At 34.8% G+C, this 19,437-nt stretch overlaps 1 protein-coding gene across 1 annotated transcript in view; it reads right to left on the reverse strand.

The window, feature by feature from the left end:
• The window catches only part of Nbea (neurobeachin), a 546,038-nt gene that overhangs the window by 241,153 nt on the left and 285,448 nt on the right, over window positions 1–19,437 (reverse strand). The gene's annotated exons all lie outside the window — the stretch shown is intronic.

Consider the following 19,437-nt stretch of genomic DNA (forward strand, 5'->3'; position numbering starts at 1 on the left):
TTGGTCTATAGAATAAAACTCCTAGCAACAAATGTGGAAGATGTACAGTTTAATGAACATTTACTGGGTAATAAGCCAATTAGAGAAGGTCTAGCTTGAGCCTTGGTTTGCTGGTCTGGTCAACAACCAATCTAATGAAAAGACAGAATTCAAAGACACAGAATTGAGTGTTTTTTTCCCTTAAGTCAGAAAAAAAGGAATTGAAATTGTATTTCATATTATCTTTGTTTTAGCGACTTCATAAAATTAGAAAAGGATACTTAGAAATATTGAATTTTCTATAAATGCCTGAAAATGGATAAAAAGGGGCCTCAAATTTGTCACTTAGTAAGATAACCAGAAACTCAGTGTGTCAAGTAATGTTTCATATTCTAACATCACCAAATAACAAACTTCACAGAAAAACACAAACCATAGTATATTTAAGTTTGATAATGAAATCTGTTATTATTATTTACTAATTATTTTTGGATATATGATTATTTTAGTAGTTGGAATGGTATACTTGTTATAATTTGTATCCACTAGGGTGGGCACAAAACTGTGGGGGGTAATTCTGCAATTTAACATTTGATTGCCTTCTAGGAGAATTTTCAAAATAAATCTTTTTATTTACTAAAGTGTATTTTGAGAGGAAGCTCCCATTAGTGTTCCGCATTTCTTGTCTTATGATTCAGCCATCAATAGATGGCTGAAACTTCCATCGTATCCTTCAAATTTGAGACAACTGGACAAAGTATACTGAATAAATGCCATTTAAAACTAACCACTCAAAACTGAGCACCACTGACTCCTGCCTGTAATCCCATCTATTTAGGAGGCTGAGGTCTGAGGATTTTGTTTATAAGTCAGAGCTGGCAGGATAGTTAATGAGACTCCTATCTCCAATTAACCACCAGGAAGCTGGAAGCAGAGCTGTGGCTTAGGAGGTAGAGCTTGACCTTCATCACAAAAGCTCAGGGACAAGAGCTCAGGCCCTGAGTTCAAGCCCCAATACTGGCAAACAAACAAACAAACAACAACAACAAAACAAGCTGATCATTCATAGTGGAAGAGATGATTCAGTGAGTTTAGAGATGTAGATTCTCAGAAAGAATATAGATTATCATTACTGAATGGGACTCCAAAAGTAATGGCTCTTCAGAGCTAACTAGTGCAACTGTTAATGAGAAATAATTTTCATTGGAATGTTCATCTGTGGCCTGGAAACTGGCCAACAATGAGGATACACCCAACTGGGCTTCCCTTCTGGAGCTTCAAAACCCTTTGGTGTGGGTGTGGTCATCTTTCCTAAATGGAAATAATCTAGGGAAAAGAAAGTCTCAGTTATCCACAGACTAAAACTCTTGATTTTTTTTTTTCCTTTCTGATCTCTTCAAGTCTTACAGCAGCTCTGATTTGCTATTTGCACTGCAGAGCTCTTACCTACAAGGAGTGGGCAATATCTGGTTTATAGGCTATTTAAAACTTGTCAAATCATTTGGTAAATGACAGGACAGACATGCACACTACTAGTATGCTTCTCATCAGCTGTTCTAAAGCTGTCTGTCTGTATTGGTATAGCCCTTAAATGACGCTCTAAGTATTTAAATGGCCCTTTGTAGGAAAAAGGGTCCCTACTCCTGGGTGACTTTTAAAATTAAAAATATTTTACAAAAATGTTTTGGATGATTGAAAATTATGTGCAATTTCTTTTTAGTATGCATAATTCCTAGTGCATTTGGGTTAGTACTTCACATTTCTATAAGCATGCATAAATAAAGGCAATAAATAGTCACATAGCTTAATTTAAATCAGATTTTTCTAACAAATGTTTTTGTAAAAAATTAAGAGTTTTTAAAGCTCTTTAAAGAGTAATACCTGTAAGTGGTTCTAGAAGCAAAGCCTTTATTTCTTTTTTGGTTCAATTGCTTAAATGAATCAGTTTCCCTAATTTAATTTTGCAAGAATGTTACTCAGTTATCTTATTATACTTGTAGCAAGTAAAAAGAGTAAACAAGTAAAATCAAACAAAACAGTACATTTGTGATGCTTCTTACCAAACTGACCACAATTCATCTTAGACATCCAGCTTATAGATAGGTTCCAGGACCACTATTGGCCATATTCTTATTAATGAAAGAATAATCACATGCAATACTGCTTATCTATGTTACCTAAGAAAAATACTAACAAGCCATAGAGAAAAATTACTTTCTGGTTTAATATATACAGTTTTCATCTAAAATGGACTTAAGAAATAACAGTTCCAAATGATTTAGTTTGGCAATCAGTAACTGAAAATCTCCAATTGACCATGTCAGTTACTTATTACATTTTCTACTTTTTGTTGTTGTTGTTGGTTGTGGGGCTTGAACTCAGGGCCTGGGTGCTGTCCCTGAGCTCTTTTGCTTAAGGCTAGCACTCTACCATTTGAGCTATAGTGCTACTTCCAGGTTTCTGGTGGTTGTTAGAGATAAAAGTCTCATGGTCTTTCCTGCTCAAGCTGGTCTTGAACTGTAATCCTCAGATCTTAGCTCTCTGAGTAGCTAGAATTAAAGGAGTGAACCATCACTGCCTATATTACTTTTTACATTTTTAAAGTTTAGTTTCTCACAGGAATCATTGTAAACTATATAACATTTTGGTGTTCTATGTTTCTATAATTTTAGTTATCTATAAAACATCTCATGGCTGGGTTCTGGCGGCTCATGCCTGTAATACTACCTACTCAGGAGGCTGAGATCTGAGGATCACAATTCGAAGCCAGCCCAGGCAGAATGTCCATGAGACTCTTATTTCCAATAAATGACTCAGATAAAGCCAGAAATGACATTGTATATATATTCATCTGAATTAGGGAAGGGAAGGGGAACAACAGAATGGTCAGACAAAGAACAAGGGAGGAACAAATGTAGCAGCAATATTCACAAGATAGTATGTTGGAAATGATCTACACAACTTGGGGGGAGGACTAGAGGGAAGGGAAAGTAGGAGAAACGTGAGGGAAGGGGTAACAAGTAAGTTATCTTACTTAACTCTAACCTCTCTGTATATCACCTTGACAACAACAACAAAGAACCAGAAGTGATGCTGAGGCTCAAGTAATAGAATGCTAACCTTGAACAAAAGAAGCTCAGGGACAGTGTCCAGCCCCAGGAGAACAGTAACAACAACTACCACCACCACTACTATCCTATGAGGCCACAATTTTTTTGGTCATACTAGAGTTTGAGCTCACAGCTTCTCACTTGCTAGGCAAGTACTTTACTTGATTGAGCCACAGCTCCATTCACTTTTCTATAATTTTGAGACAGGATCTTGGCTGATTTTTGCTTGGGCTGGTCTGGAACATAATCTTCCAATTTGCACTTCCTGCCACAACGAGGATGACAGTTGTGCACCACCATGACTAGCTTTCCTCTGTTGAGATGGGTGAATCTCAAAAATATTTTGAGTAGTCTAGCCTAGAATCATGATATCCTGATCTCAGTCTCCCATATTGCTAGGATGACAGGTGCATACCACCATGTACAGCTATTTGTTGAGATGGGAGTCCCATGAACTTTTTGTCCAAATTGGCCTTAAATAGCCATACTCTTGATGCCCACCAGAAAAAACAGAATTGCAGGTATGAGCCACAGGCCCAGCGTTCAGTCTTTCTGAATCATGCTTTCCCAACAGATCGGTTTCTTTATATCTATACAAACAGGCATAAACCTACAATTTCAAATTCCTGTAATATGTATACCATAAAGAACAGTAATGAATTATTATATGAATATTGTTTGAATTATTGTCTCTAGAAACAACTTCAAATAAAGCCTTATTATGGTATATACTAAGTAACTGAAATTTTTTTCAGGTAAATGTTTTTCTTTGTTGTAGTGCTAGGGTATAAACTCAGCTATGTGCTTATCTGGCAGGCTTTCTACTAATTGAACCATGCCTCCTCCTACACTCAGGTAAGTTTTAAGAAATGAAATAAATACTCATTCATTAGTACTTTTGCTTCACAATGATAGTTGCATTGATTTTTAAAAGTATGCTGGAAGATAAATAGAAAGAACAGATTGGGAGAAGATCTTCACTAGCTATATAAGACAAGGGCCTCATATCAAAAATATACCTAGAGCTCAAAAAATTAACCCCTTCAATAAAAAGTCCTCGAAGAAACAACCACCCCATTAATAAGTGGACTAAAGAGTTAAAAAAGAGACTTCTCTGGAGAGAAAATAAGAATATTGAATAGACACATTAAAAAATGTTCAACATCTCTGGTCATAAAAGAAATACAAATTAATAAAGCTACCAGCACAACTATGTTTATTGCAGCATTATTTACCATAGCTAAGATATGGAACCAACCCAGATGCCCCTCAGTAGATGAATGGATCAAGAAAATGTGGTATATATACACAATGGAATTCTATGCCTCCATCAGAAAGAATGACATTGCCCCATTTGTTAGGAAATGGAAAGACTTGGAAAAAATTATATTAAGTGAAGTAAGCCAGGCCCAAAGAAACATAGGTCCCATGGTTTCCCTCATTTGCAATATCTAGTATATGTATGAGTCAAGCGAAAAAGGTCAGATAATGTGATGTTAGGAAAATGGACCCTTAGATATGTATTTTAATGTTTTTTTCTTTCATGCATTTGTTTCTAACGCATTTATAAGATTATTTCTTTGTTGCTTTGTATGTCCCTCCCCCACAGTATAACCCCTGCTTTCACTATATTTGATGTCAGTATAACTTGTGGAGGAGATGGGGAAAAACAAGTCGTTTAAGGATACAGGTGGACCTGTTGCAACAATGAGAAGTACAAGTTGTCATGTCGAAAACAAGCTTTACAACGTTGGTGGGGGGGAGGCTGGGAAGGGATGTGAAGGGTAAATAAAGGAGGAGGCTTCAATACTTGATAAGAAATGTACACATTATCCTGCCCATGTAATTGTAACCTCTCTGTACAGTATGTTCACAAAATAAAATAAAATAAAATGAAAAAAAAAAAGAAATACAATTTAAAACCACATTGAAATCCACCTCACCCCAGTTAGAAGGGCCATTATCAAGAAAGCAAATAATAGTAGATGCTAGTGGAGATATAGCCAAAAGGGAACACTATTACACTGCTGGTGGGAATGTAAGCTGGTTCAACTACTCTGGAAAGCAGTATGGAGTTCTTCAAAAGATGACACATAGAGTTCCCTATGATCCAGCAATCCCACTCCGGGCATTTACCCAAATGATCATAAACAAGATCACACTAAAGCTACCAGCACAACTATGTTCACTACAGAATTATTTACCATAGCTAAGATATTAAACCAACGTAGGTGTCCCTCAATAGATGAATAGATCAAGAAAATGTGATACACACATGCGTGCGCGCACGCACACACATATACACACACACACACACACACACACACAATGGAATTCTATGCCTCCCTCAGAAAGAAGTACACTGCCCCATTTATTAGAAAATGGAAAGACTTGAAAAAATCATATTAAGTGAAGTAAGCCAGACCCAAAGAAACATAGGCTGCATTGTTTCCTCATCTGTAATAACTAGAATATGTCTAGGATACTCTTAGCAGAGGATCACAAGGCTTAATAGCTATGTACATATAACATATGATGTTAATTGAAATAAACTCTAAGATATGGAAATAAGAGGGTTTTTTTTAATGTACTGTATGAAGTTCTTTCTCCCTCCTCGCCCCACTTTGGCTTATTCCTTGTAGTCACTGTTTTTGATTCTGGGACCCTGTGTCTTGTCTATATGTTTATCTGATTTGGGGAAGGGAGGGGGAATAACAAAATGGCAAAACAAGGAAAAAGTGATACTCATAAGATACTAGGTTGGACACGAAGTTTACAACTGGGAGGAGTGCAGGAGGAAGAATAATGGGAGAAAAATGAGGGAGGAGGTAACAATGTTTGACAAGAAATGTACTCGTTACCTTAGTTATATAACTGTAACCCCTCTGTACATCACCTTTACAACAAAATAAAATAAAGTTAAAAAATAAAATTAAAAATATGCTGGGCAATGGTGGCTCATACCTGTAATCCTAGCTACTCAGGGTACTAAGATTTGAGGATAGATATTCAAAGCCAGACAAAGCAGGAAACTATTTGAGACTGTTATCTTCAATTAATCACCAAAAAGCCAGGAATGGAACTGTGGCTAAAGCAGCAGAATGTTAGCCTCAAGTGAAAAACCTAAGGAACAGTGCCCAGGCCCTGAGTTCAAGTACTATTACTGGCACACACATAAAATACGTGCATGCATGTGCATACAAACTCACATACACAATTAAAGAAAAGGAGAGATAAACAAAATTCTTCAAAATAAAATCTAGTATCTAAAACTAATGCTTCCATGAACAAAGCAATATTCCTCCCTGGAAATATTCTTGAAATCCCAGTCTTAACTATTACCTAGTCTTTGTTTTCAGGAAGTTTGTCTTATCTAAAATAGTAAACCATACACCTTAGTCTCTCACTTCAAAATAACCTTTTTCTGACTTGAGTCCTTTACCTACTACTGGCACCTCCTATCTACAGCTTTTCCTAGCTCTTCAGACAGCAATTCCCTGTTTTCTGTAGTATGTTTTAGCAAACATTGGAATTCTATCAGTTCCAAGTCCAGAAAAGGATAGGAAATCTACTTTATTGAACTTAGGTCTGTCAATCTGTACCTTCTGTTTTGAATGTAAATTTATCTGTTTTGGGAAGGGTAAAGGACAGCACAGAAATGGTGGGACAAAGACTGAACAAATGCAGCAGTGATAATCATCATGCATTATGTTGAAAATGAACTATACAACTTGTGGGGGAGGGGAGTTAGGAGGGAAAAACTGGGAGAAAACAAGGGAAGAGTTGACATTGTTCAGAGTTATACTCATTACCTGACTTATGTAACTGTAACCCTTCTGTATATCACCATTACAATAACAATTTAATAAAAAATAAAAATAAAGTAAAAAGAAAGTTTGTAGCTTGTGTTTTCTAGTGTCTGCCTCTAAGTGGATTAATGTCTAAGAAGAAAAAAAGAATACTTAAATCCCTATTTTTATATTGGAGGAATTAGAAAAGATCCAAATATGTCCCCAGACTGAGAATCAACCCCATTAGGCTCTATAGAAAAGATAATATTATGGAATAGTTTGTTTTAAATGTGCAAAGTTACTGGGTATTTATTCATTGGGGATGATTCATTCAAATTAAAAGTACACATAAATTAGAAATGATAATAAGTGAATGTACTCATATATAGATACGGTTTAAAAGTAAAAACATTGTATTAAAATTTTCTGGATGAATATGTAAATATACATTTAAAACAGTGACCACATATCACAGAATACTGAATGATATTTATTTGCATGTGTACATAAAATATGTACGTATATATACATAAATATGCATATATAGGTACATATGTATGTATGTGTGCCTATAAATAAAATGAATCACAGAAATGATCACAGTACAGGTTATTTCTTAGAAAATAATACACAGTTATCAACCAAAAATTACTAAAGCATACTAAGATAAAATAATAAAATTAGTACATTCTGCCAGCAGTTGAACCATTTACAAAAAAAAATGACTACTTTATCTGTGCTTTTCTCTTCTGCAAAATCCAATAAACTACCATTATATTCCTTTTAAATGGTTCCATTACCAGGATTCTGTAACAACAGGCTAATCTCTTGGTAATTATAATAAATGCTTGTAATCAAAGTAGGAACCATTTAAACTAAGGAGAAGAAAAGCTGTTTTCCATCAAACTCATTGTAGTTCTGTGACCTTTAAAGTATTCATGTACATAACAGCTTTTCATCCAATCATCTTCAAATAAATGTTAAAAAAAATCACATCATTGATAATTTGGATTGAGATATATTAGCATTTTTGTTCTCTAATTTCACTTTGTGTTAATAATAACAAGAATAAGGGACATATTTGCTTAGAGTACAAATTCTTAGAATTTAAATGATAAATGACTTGATTAGTAATGTAGTATTTCCTTAGGGGAACAAAAGCAATAGTCATTTCAGAAAACTATACTCTGTAATGATGAGTTATTCACAATGCTGATGGCATGACGGAAGTATTATTTTCCTAGAAGACAGCATATCTCAACACAACAATTAGGTCTGTATTTATTTGAACCAGCAATGTGTTCAGAAATTGTAACAGTAATTGAACCCTGAAAAAATTACGGGAAATGACTCTGTATGATCAGAATGGCTTTCATCTGTATTTTGTTAGACCAAGCATTGATTTCACTTTTTAGCTGTGAAGGAGAAGCCAGCTGTGGCCAGAATGGGAGCAAACTGTGAACCTGGGTTATACTCAAGAAAGAATGCCTTGTCTTTTTTAAAGTAGCATTTTAAATAAGGATTAGCAAAAACAGACAAAAACTACTCTTTTAAATAAGTCAGCAAAATAATCTAGTAATCTAGTAATTTTTAGAATACACACACACACACACACACACACACACACTTGTGTACTTGAAATGAGTACACACACATCTGGGCTTCCTCAAACTGTCACAAGTGGTGAATGTAATTTATGAGAAAATGAAACCTTTGTGCTCAGTTGTGGGAATAAGTAGAAATATCAAACGAAAATAAACAAAGAGAATGAAAACATAAAATTTATTGCCTTCAAGGCAGAAACAACTACATTTTACTTGGTATTCCCAGATGTGCTAACAGGAAATTTATGACAGCACACTGAAAAGCAAGATTCCCTTAGTGAAACCCTTCACATTTATTTAACTAAGCACAATCATTGAAAATGACCTTTATCCAAGCCTTTCACAGCAGTCTTAAAATGATCTAAAATTACTACAGATATTCTTTAAATTACTTAACTGAAAGTCACTACCCAGGGGCAATATTAAAGTACTGGCAAGTAAATACAGCTCTGTCTTCAGTAAATCGTAATACAGGATTAAGGAAGAACTGATAACACATTAAATATCTTTGTCAAAAAGCTAGCTAACAATGTCAATTGTCTTAGTGTTTTAGAATTCATAGGGATCATACAGTTTTCAAATTCAAGCATTTTGTTTCTTAATAGAAAAAGACTTCATAGAAAAAGAATCTAGAAAATGGAAATGTCTACTACTTAATATTATATAAAAATGTAAAAACCAGATAAGGCTTTTGGGGACATATTTCATCTAAATAAACTAATACTCACCATATATAGAAGACATCAAAAATAACTGTTAAGATTTATTTACATGATTCCTGCTATTGCCAAAATAAGTGTGCCAAAAAGCATAAACATGACCACCTATTTTTCTCCTTTAATTTAATCCACTGTAAAAGTCAAAGATTGGAGGTAAAGAGATGGGTAAAAGCAGAGGTCAGAATAATTGACAGTTGACTAAAAAGGTATGTACTTGTGTACTCTAAAATTTTAATTCTAGCATTTCAAAATGCATTTATTTCAGTTAGCAAAAACAGAGTATACTCTAGAGGGAAAGGATTTTTCTCTATTAAGAGGATGATTAGTTCAGTAAATCATGGCTTTCAGATATAGATGATTTCTATATCTCCATGCTGGGAAAAAGAGAAGGGGATAGAAGGTTCATTTCACCACAAAGTAATTATGCCTAGCCTGAGTGTTAACCATTTATCATGGCTGAAAGATGACACTCACTATTAGCCAAGGGAAACTGCTACTCAAATGCTCTCATCCAGATCAATATACCACATACTTTGTTCCCCTAACAAAAAGTAATTATACATCAGGAACTTCAAAATCAATACCTTCTCAGGCAAACATAAAAATAAGCTATATAGGAATGAAGGTATGATATGGTTGACTGTCACTGAAGTCTTAAGCTTGTAAATTTCTAGTATTATATCAAATCCAAATACTGATTCCCAACAGAGGAATAAAGTGTTGTCATGTTTGGTCCTTTTTTGTTTTTTTTTCTTTTTTTGGTAATAAAGCATATAAAGGTGACTACTCACTACATCACATTACAGAGCTTGCCATTAATTAACCATTAGTATTTTTAAAGGAAAGAAAAAGAAAAAATAAATTCACGAGGAAAAACAAAACTATGTCCTTACTAAACAAAGGCTAAAATACCTCTGGAAGCATGCTACTTAATCTTCCAGTTGAAACCTGGACCTGTTATAAACTCGTAAACAGAAGATCCACAATTCTGTAATGTGTGTTTGAATTTGTTTCAAGGTAAAAACATTCCTTGTAGTTAGTGAATTAGAAGGTATATGCATGGTTATACATGTATAGATTTTATACATTTGGATTTAAACAGGTGTTATAATCATTTGAAAATCTATCCAAATGTCAATTTGACAACTGCTTTCTGTAAGATACAGCTCAGTCTTATAAACCAATCTAATGTATCAGAAAAGGTTAAAGGGCATGGAAAAATCACTACTTGGGTGAAAAAATTTTGACATCCAATTTTCAAGCTGATTTATCAGTAGAAAGCTAAAATTGATAGGTTGCCATTACTGGGGAGCAGCTTGTCTAAGAAAGCTGTTACAAAGACCCTCATTTTGATTTAGCCACATTAATCAATAAAAAGCTATACTGTTTCAATTTTTTAAACATCGATCTTCTGCTATAAGCTTAGTGTAGCCACGTTTATCAACAATCATAAAACCTCAATATATTTTTAAACACAGGCTCAGTAAGTAAAATTATCAAATGAAATTTGGATTTATTTACCTTGATAGTTAATCCCTGTTACAAATATAATTGTTGAAACTAGTTAACTAAGAAATTGAGTTATATCTCTTTTATATTTGGAGAAATAATGATTACTTTTCACTTTGGTCCTTTTCAGTTTTTAACAAGCCTGGCATTATCTAATATGTATCTCAAATTTGGTGTTAGTATTAAGATTGATGTTCCAGAATTACAGGTTACTCTGGATATTTAGATTTAATGACATAAAAACCTGAGATGAAACAGATTATTACTTATTATAGAAGTTATTTGTACTTTTTAAATAAAGACAAGTGACATTAAACAGAAATAAATCATTTTGAATAAATTTCAGACCTTGCAGTAGAAATATTTGGGAAGCAGAGAAGACTTACATTTTATATATATATCATTTTTTTTAATCATAAAGATACTCTACAGAGGGGTTACAGTTATGTAAGTAAGGTAATGAGTACATTTGCTATCAAGCATTGTTATCCCCTCCTTTGTTTTTCCTACTATACCTTCCTTCCCCACCTCCCCAACTCCTCCCTCCTTGACCACCCCCCAAGTTGTAAAGTTCGTTTTCAACATAGTGTCTTGTACACCTCATTGTTACAATGGGTCAACCTGTATACTTGTTTCATCATTTTGCTATTTCCCTTCCCCTTCCCAAATTAGAAAAAATGTATTTACAAGATGCAGGGCACCGAAATCAAATACAGTGACAACAGGGGTTCTTAAATGTTATATAAAATAGATATTTTGCTCAGTTCATCTGTCATATTCTGGAATTAAAGTAGAAAACAAATAAAATTTTGCAAACAAAATGAAAACATTTATTGTTACACCACTAGTATTTTATTATAAATGCTACTAAAAATCTTGAAGGAGAAATATTTTTTGGACTAATCTTGAGTTAAAAATTTTTTCCAAATTTACAGTTAGTCATTTATATTATATATATTAGAATTTTTGTTTAAAATTATTTGTTTTCTATTATATGTAGTTGGTAGCATATATTCACAAAACAGATCTTATTGAAAAATTAATATAATTATATGAAATATCATCACATTTACTGTGAATTTCTGAAGAAAATTATATCAAATATTGTGAAAAAGTCAAAAAGACGGAGAAGTAAAGGAAGGGGTAACATTGTCCAGAAAAAGAAATGTACTCATTACCTGACTTATGAAATGTTAGTCCCTCTGTACAACACATTAATAATAAAAATAAAATTATTTTTCAAAACGGGATGGAGAAATTGCATTTAGAAATTTTGTCATTTACTAAAAGCCATTTTCCACATGTGCATGGATGGCGCTGTTGTGAACATTATTCACATCAAGTTGAATGGATACAGTCCCTTTCTTTCAATATGAAACAGGCAAGATCAAAAATGGAGATTTTTGAGGGGAATGGGGTAATGTCCTGAGTTCAATACCTAGTACGGCCCAAACCAACCAACCAACTAACCAATTAGCCAACCAGCCAGCCAATCACAGAGAAATTATTGTATTAAACATGTTCCAGAGATAAAACACTTTAACCTAGAATGCTAAATAAACAAAAATGCTATTTTTTTTAAATTTTTAAATGGATATATAATAATTTTATATAGTTAAGGGGTACAGTGTGATGACTTCATGTATTTGATGTATTATTCTTGTATATCTGAATAACGATCAAAGAGAATAATCAGCATTTTTCCCATGAAATATTTTTCATTTCTTTATGTTGGGGAGCTCTGAAACTTTCTAGGTCTTTATATTCCCCACAATAGTAAATTGTGGGGAATATATTATTGAATAAATTTTACTCTTACATACCTCAAGAATACGAATTTGATGTCTCAGAGATAATTTATAGTAATGTTTCCAAAAGGCAGAGTTAGTCTACTTCTTTGGAACAGTTTAGGATAAATAATAGTTATAACATTATAAATGGTTCAATAGGAAAGTACCAACATGATGATAACATTTAGAAGTACATTCAGGGGCTGGGAAGGTGGCTCAGTGGTAGAGCGCTTGCCTTGCATGCCTGAGGCCCTGGGTTCGATTCCTCAGCACACATAAGCAGAAAAAGCTGGAAGTGGCACTATGGCTCAAGTGGTAGAGCGCTAGCCTTGAGCTGAAGAGCCAAGGGACAGCACCCAGGCCCAGAGTTCAGGCCCCCACAACTGGCAAAAAAAAACACACACACACACACACACACCAAAACTAGAAGTATATTCAATTTTTCATCATACTTAATGACCTTTCCTTTGATACCACAGTAATTTCTGAAGGAAGTATGAAGCTACGTGTTTTGTTTCCTTTCCACTTACCATGGTTAGTTCTAGAAGTTTTTCATGTTGCTAAGCAAATCATATGTCAATACCTTTCTGCCTAGTTTACTCAATAGCCAAAACATGAACATAAATTTTTCTGAAATATTTAAGAATATAATTAATAATATACAATTTTGTACTTTCTACCAAAATTATTTTTTCTCTTGGCTTTTAGAAAATACTGACAGAGCTGGGCCCCAGGGGCTCATGCCTGTAATCCCAGCTTTTCATAAGGCTGAGATCTGGGATCCCAGTTCAACTCCAGTATGGGCAAAAAAGTTTATGAGACACTTATCTCCAAGTAACTACCTAAAAAGCTGAAAGTGGAGCTATGGTTCAAAAGGTAGAGTGAAATCCTTGAGCAAAAAAGCTCAGGGATAGTACCCAGGTCCTGAGTTCAAGCCCTAGAGCAGGCTTGCATGTGTATGCATGTACACATGTGCACACCCATCCACACACACAATACTGATAAAAGTTTATGTTTTTCTTGTTATTAATAATTTTATTCCTTTTTTGTTTTTTCAGTTTGTACATATGTACTATATCCTTTCATGTCTTCCCAGCAGAAAATACAACTCATTTTAGTGACTGTTTTCTCTGGGCTAAGAGCATACCTCTAATCTAGGCTACATTTACTTTGACTTTCTCATCCACAATATCAAATGCTTCTCTTTGCCTTTCCTTTCAGTCATATCAATCTAATTGCTTAGTTAGGGGACTTATTTCCAACCATTCACCTTGACAATAATTACCTGAGCCTGTGGAGCTATTTAAGCCTCTAGACTCATTATGTGACCATTAAGGAGCAATTTCTATTCCATCTCCTTATCTCTCTTTAAGTATCAAGGACACTTACAGTTTATAACTATAAAAGCACAACTTGTTCTTAGCTGACAGAACTTTTACTTTCTTTTTTTTTTTTTTTTTTCGGTCGTGGGGCTTGAACTCTGGGCCTGGGCGCTGTCCTTCAGCTCTTCAGCTCAAGGCGAGCGCTCTACCACTTGAGCTACAGCGCCACTTCCGGTTTTCTGGTGGTTTATTGGAGATAGGAGTCTCACGGTCTCTCCTGCCCGGGCTGGCTTTGAACTGTGATCCTCAGATCTCAGCCTCCTGAGTAGCTAGGATTACAGGCGTGAGCCACCAGCGCCCGGCTAGAACTTTTACTTTCTGACTTTAAACAATATACTTTCTTCTCTACTCAACTCTGGTTGATCTTAAACATTCTAAAAAGTCCTCTAACCTAATTTTAAAGACCATCTAATTTACTGACTCAGGAGTCTTTCTAGAGAGGTGGTTTTCATGAATGTTTTGCTTACCTCCTCTAACCTCCAAGCATAAACTTCTCTTTCATGAGTCTCTTAAAATTCTAACTTGATGTATAATTAGTGTATAGGCAAGATGCCCATTTGTGAATATTAATTCATTTAAGGAATAATTATAAAGTTAATTTTATAATGAATCAGTACCTGTTAATCCAGAGGTTGTGAAAAGGACAGATGGCACAAGAAAATTTTTGCTGAGGTGGCAATGTCAATACTAGACTGATTATTCATTTTTGCTAGTAAGACTACAAATCTGAAATATCCATCAAATGGGCTACACTGAGTTTTAATTATTTTATTATCATCATTATTACTATTATTAAAGTGAATAACAAAATAATTATAATCCAAAAATGTAAATCTCTTTCAGTATTGTTACCAAAAAGAAGTGAGTGAGAAAGCATCTCAGAAAGCTGAGATCTGAGGATAAGGATTCAAAGATGGCCTGGTTAGGAAAGTCTGCAGGACTCATATTTCCAATCAACTACAAAAAGCCAGAGTGGCTCAAAGTGGTAGAGCACTAGCTTTGAGAAACAAAGGTCAGGAACAACACTTAGACCCTGAGTTCAAGCCCAAGGACAGGCAAAAATACATACATACATACATAATACATAAATAAAATTATCAATTACCCTTTTATCTACTGAGTACTTACTTGTTCATGCTTTTATATTTTCTGAACTTCTGACTGTGATGATAACCCTTGTATATTCATGTATACATACATAATACATACATACATACATATATGTGTGGGTGCGCAAGGTATGATGAGGTATGATGGTGCAGGCCTGGAATCACAACACTTCAGCAGCTGAGACAAAAAGATTGAGTTCAAAGGCCAGCTTGGGCTGCATATAAAATTCAAGGCAAATGTGGGATACACAGTGAGTATATATCTGACATACTCATCAAGGCCAGTTTGCACTATATTGCAAGAAAACACTCACACTCACATACATAATGACTAATGAAATTATTTATCATAAATATTAAAATAACAAGAACATTACAAAAACAAAAAAGCACCCAGCCAATAGGAGCAGGATGTCATCATAAAGTAATTCCATTGGATTTTGGGACTATGGCTATGATAGATAAACCTTGTTATCATGTCATCAGGTTTCAACACTAAATGATAAATATCCTGGCTAGAAGACTATATAAGATGTTTCCCCTCACATTCATCACTCTGAGGTAGTATATTGCTTGTTTCCTTTTCTCTAGTGCCCTATGACCTTGTTTTAGCATTCAGTATCATGTTACATGAATGCCTGTTATATCTGTCATGGCCACAGAATAATTGTTTTTTCTACTTTTTCCAATTTAGTTTTACATCTGAAAAATATAATTAGAGATATATAATGTTTAAAATACAAGACAAAATTTTTATGACTATAAAGTAACACTAGTATAATGGTCACATAAACTAGAAAGGGGCAGAAAATTTATTAAGGATCAGGAAGACTATATTCTCTTTATTATAAATTCCCAGTTCTGATTTAGTATCACTAAAGGCAGGTCATGTCCTCTTAAGATACATTTCCTAATCTGTAGAATTGAATTGTACAGAATGAGTCTAATCTTTAGGTGGGCAATCAAGATCTTTCTTGATTAAATTTGAACTCTACTGTGCAGTCTTATCTTTACTACTGTTTTCATATGTTATTCTGGATAATGTTTTTCAAACAAGTCTGATGTTTCACCTCTGTTCTATTTCTTGAAACAGGAATTATTTCCTGTTTCTATTTCCTTAGAAAAGATGCAGGCCAGTTAATTCCTCACTCAAATACTAAATATATCTTTAAATTAATGTTATCAACATCTAAGATTTGGTATGCTCTCACAAATTACTTAAAGCTCTCTGGGGCTAAAACTGATTTTATACATCTTTAATTCTTCACAATATATAGAACAGGAGCTCGCTGTCTCCTATTATTGCCATTTAGGCAAAGTAGCCACAAAAAGGTATGCAAGTTCAAAAAGAAGGTATTTGCACTTGCAGATAAATTAGTGTTCATAGAAAATCTACTAAGATGCACAAATTGTTATAATCAGTGAGTGAATTTCAAAAGGCTATTGGATAAAAGTATTCAACTTTATAGGTTTGCTGGAATGGCTAATGTAAAAAAAGAGTGACAAATGTAGGAGAGAATACAGAGCAACTAAACAATTTAGAAAACTGGTAATTATTAAAATAAATATAACTCTGGACTATGATTCATCAGTTCTATTCCGAGTTTCACACACAACAAAAAGGCAGGGATTCATTAAAAAATAATGGAAATCAGCTGGATTTTGGTGGCTTATGCCTGTAATCCTACTATTTAGGAGGCTGAGATCTGAGGATCAGTTTGAAACCAACCTGGGCAGAAAAGTCCATGAAAGACACATCTTCGATTAACTACCCCTCCCCTCAAAAAAGCCAGAAGCTATGTCTCAAATGGTAGAGCACTCTTTTTGAGCACAAAGACTTAGGTACAGTGCCCAGGTCCTAAGTCCAAATGCCAGGATTGGCTCCCATGCACACTTGCACACACACACACACACACACACACAGAGGAAACCAAGATAAAGATGTATGAGAATTTATAGGAACACTATTCATAATAGCCAAAACCTATCTAATAGATACATGCAGTTATATTCATTTTTGTACCTATAAGAACAAGGTAAAACTATAAAGATATATGCATATACACATAAAGTAGTGTCACAAAGCTAGAAAAAATGAGTTCATATTACCTCATTCCACTTATTTAAATATTAAAGTAAGTAAAATAAATATATGTTTTTATAACTTAGGGTAGTGAGTTCAGTGATATATTGACTTTTTTTTTTTTTTTTGCTAGTCCTGGGGCTTGAACAGTGTGCCTGGGCTCTATTTCTTCAAGGCTAGCACTCTACCACTTGAGCCACAGTGCCACTTCTGGCTTTGTGATTAATTGGAGATGAAAGTCTTACGGAGTTTCTTGCCAGGGCTGGCTTTGAACTGTGATCCTTAGATCTCAGCTTCCTGAGAAGCTAGGATTACAGGCATGAGCCACTGGAACCTGGCAATGCTGACTCTTAAGATGACTCAAATACAAATGTTTTCACTTAGTGGCCTTGCAGGGGGTGAGTAGTTCTAGAGAGTTACCAATGCTCTAGTTTGTTTGTTTTTAAATCCAGGGTGGGAATGACATACATATTTTCCATTTTGAAAACTCATGGAGTCAGGTATAATATATGCACTCTTCTCTATGTGGGTTGGCTATACTTTAATATGAAGTAGAAAGAAAATACTGAAGCCTCTTTGCCTTCTATTATGGGAATCTATGATCCATTTCAGTGTTTAAAATTCAAATTCACTGATATGGCATACTTGTAAAATGACTCAAGACCTCCAAAACCCCAATTTTACTTGTATTATTTACCCAATACGTGAAGGAAAATTACAAAGCTAACTTTGTAGGCTGGGGCTATAAAGTTACCAGCCAATATAATGATATGGCTTATATAACAGAAAAATCTCTAAAATATGTTTAGAATGACCATATATTTCCTGAAATCTGTATACAGATATTGTTTCTAATGAGTAAGAAATCATTCTATATCTCTTAGATTCCACTAGCAAAATAGATTTATGTATATGAGGGAGAAACAGATTTTAAATATTTAGTTTTTGAAGAGACAGAGCAGTCAGCTAGCCAAAAGAGATTTCTGGAATCAAGAACTTCTGAAATGTTTGAGAGAGAGAGTTAAGCAAAAATAGATTTAACTTAGTTTGGATAGACACACACACACACACACAAATGAACATTCAACACACTGAATATCCAAGTTCCTGAAAATAAAATAAGATAATAAAGTCCAATGGTCATACTTTATTTTGGTTATTCCAACTTTAAAGCTATGCTCTAACTAAAAAGCTATAGTAGTTTTTTTTAAAGATACTAAGGATGTATGTCCTCTGAGTTGTCATCTTAAAGTGATTATCAGCAGGCCTTATAAAGACCAAAACTAAGAAATAGCAACAAAATTGCTGATGCAAGGTTTATGGATTAAATGATATGAGTATAATGTGTATTCTTGTTCACATGGATAGAAGAAAGAATTTAATTCAGCCACAATCTCACTATGAAAAGAGTTCGTATGAAAAGAGTTCATAAATATAACTGAAAGAAGAAAAAGTATGGATGAAGTTATTTAAATGTTGATACAGGCTTATATTTATTTTGTTTTTATGCCTATCCCAGGGCTTGAACTCAGGGCCTGGGAGCTATTCAGAACTTTTTTGCTCAAAGCTAAGTATTCTACCACTTGAACCATACAGCTCCATTTGTGGCTTTTGGGTGCTTTTTTGGGACTCATATACTTTCCTGCTCAAGATGGCTTTGAGCCATGATTCTCAGATCTCAGTCCTCCCCTCACTGGCTAGGTGTGAGGCACTGGTGACTTGCCTATGGTATTATTTTAAGAAAGGAAGGGGAGCTGGGTGCTGAGTGTAATCCTAGCTAGTCAGGAGGTTGAGATCTGAGGATGAAGTTCAAAGCCAGACTGAGCAGAAAGGTCCTAGAGACTCTTACCTCCAATTAAGCACTAAAAAAAGCCGGAGTTGAACTGGCTCAATGGTAGAGGGGTAGACTTGAGCAGAAACTCAGGGACAGCACCTAGGCCTGAGTTCAAGCCCCAGAACTGACACACACTGACCCCCCCCCACACACACACAAAGGGGAAAAAAAGAAGGGAGGAGGTAAGGAAGAGTAATAGAGGAGTCAGTTTGATCAAGATGCATACATGCATCATATGCATGTCTCCCCATATACAATTAATGTATGTTAATAAAAAACATGGGGAATAAAAACACTTCACTGAGGGGCTGGGAAGGTGGCTCAGTGGTAGAGCGCTTGCCTGGCATGCCTGAGGCCCTGGGTTCGATTCCTCAGCACCACATAAGAAAAAAGAAAAAAGTCGGAAGTGGCGCTGTGGCTCAAGTGGTAGAGCATTAGCCTTGAGCTGATGAGCTGAGGGACAGTTGACAGGCCTATAGTTCAGGCCCCACGACTGGACCCCCCCAAAACAAAACAAAAAACAACCG

Source organism: Dipodomys ordii, unplaced genomic scaffold (genome assembly GCF_000151885.1).
Source record: "Dipodomys ordii isolate 6190 unplaced genomic scaffold, Dord_2.0 Scaffold140, whole genome shotgun sequence".
Taxonomy (NCBI): Eukaryota; Metazoa; Chordata; class Mammalia; order Rodentia; family Heteromyidae; genus Dipodomys; species Dipodomys ordii.